Source organism: Pimephales promelas, chromosome 3 (assembly GCF_988280905.1).
Source record: "Pimephales promelas chromosome 3, fPimPro1.hap1.1, whole genome shotgun sequence".
NCBI classification, from domain to species: Eukaryota; Metazoa; Chordata; class Actinopteri; order Cypriniformes; family Leuciscidae; genus Pimephales; species Pimephales promelas.
In genome coordinates this window covers 45,715,437-45,716,436 of record NC_142771.1, presented here as the reverse complement: position 1 = coordinate 45,716,436, position 1,000 = coordinate 45,715,437, and the positions used below count along the sequence as shown (strand labels likewise).

Below are 1,000 nucleotides of genomic sequence, written 5' to 3'. Positions count from 1 at the left end.
GTGCTGTAAGCTTTATGTAGTTTACTACCCTAATGTTCTAACCATTCAAATAGCCCAATTTTGGCAGCAGATTTCGCTTACGGCCATACCACCTTGAGAACGCCCGAACTCGTCTGATCTCGGAAGCTAAGCAGGGTCGGGCCTGGTTAGTACTTGGATGGGAGACCGCCTGGGAATACCAGGTGCTGTAAGCTTTATGTAGTTTACTACCCTAATGTTCTAACCATTCAAATAGCCCAATTTTGGCAGCAGATTTCGCTTACGGCCATACCACCTTGAGAACGCCCGAACTCGTCTGATCTCGGAAGCTAAGCAGGGTCGGGCCTGGTTAGTACTTGGATGGGAGACCGCCTGGGAATACCAGGTGCTGTAAGCTTAATATAGTTTACTACCCTAATGTTCTAACCATTCAAATAGCCCAATTTTGGCAGCAGATTTCGCTTACGGCCATACCACCTTGAGAACGCCCGAACACGTCTGATCTCGGAAGCTAAGCAGGGTCGGGCCTGGTTAGTACTTGGATGGGAGACCGCCTGGGAATACCAAGTGCTGTAAGCTTTATGTAGTTTACTACCCTAATGTTCTAACCATTCAAATAGCCCAATTTTGGCAGCAGATTTCGCTTACGGCCATACCACCTTGAGAACGCCCGAACTCGTCTGATCTCGGAAGCTAAGCAGGGTCGGGCCTGGTTAGTACTTGGATGGGAGACCGCCTGGGAATACCAGGTGCTGTAAGCTTTATGTAGTTTACTACCCTAATGTTCTAACCATTCAAATAGCCCAATTTTGGCAGCAGATTTCGCTTACGGCCATACCACCTTGAGAACGCCCGAACTCGTCTTATCTCGGAAGCTAAGCAGGGTCGGGCCTGGTTAGTACTTGGATGGGAGACCGCCTGGGAATACCAGGTGCTGTAAGCTTTATGTAGTTTACTACCCTAATGTTCTAACCATTCAAATAGCCCAATTTTGGCAGCAGATTTCGCTTACGGCCATACC

General features: G+C 48.4%; 6 non-coding genes across 6 annotated transcripts in view; all 6 read left to right on the top strand.

Annotated features, from left to right (window-relative positions):
• Positions 1 to 75: 75 nt before the first annotated feature.
• LOC148987032 (5S ribosomal RNA) lies at positions 76 to 194 on the top strand. The gene has a single exon (XR_016167102.1). It is a non-coding gene; the product is annotated as a 5S ribosomal RNA (ribosomal RNA).
• A 63-nt stretch (positions 195 to 257) lies between these two features.
• On the top strand, positions 258 to 376 carry LOC148987031 (5S ribosomal RNA). Its single transcript, XR_016167101.1, has one exon. It is a non-coding gene; the product is annotated as a 5S ribosomal RNA (ribosomal RNA).
• A 63-nt stretch (positions 377 to 439) lies between these two features.
• On the top strand, positions 440 to 558 carry LOC148987030 (5S ribosomal RNA). The gene has a single exon (XR_016163412.1). It is a non-coding gene; the product is annotated as a 5S ribosomal RNA (ribosomal RNA).
• A 63-nt stretch (positions 559 to 621) lies between these two features.
• On the top strand, positions 622 to 740 carry LOC148987029 (5S ribosomal RNA). The gene has a single exon (XR_016167099.1). It is a non-coding gene; the product is annotated as a 5S ribosomal RNA (ribosomal RNA).
• Positions 741 to 803: 63 nt separating this feature from the next.
• Positions 804 to 922, top strand: LOC148987028 (5S ribosomal RNA). The gene has a single exon (XR_016163767.1). It is a non-coding gene; the product is annotated as a 5S ribosomal RNA (ribosomal RNA).
• A 63-nt stretch (positions 923 to 985) lies between these two features.
• The window catches only part of LOC148987027 (5S ribosomal RNA), a 119-nt gene continuing 104 nt past the window's right edge, over positions 986 to 1,000 (top strand). Inside the window, exon 1 of the ribosomal RNA XR_016162207.1 lies at positions 986 to 1,000. This exon is cut by the window's right edge and continues 104 nt beyond it. This is a non-coding gene — a ribosomal RNA (5S ribosomal RNA).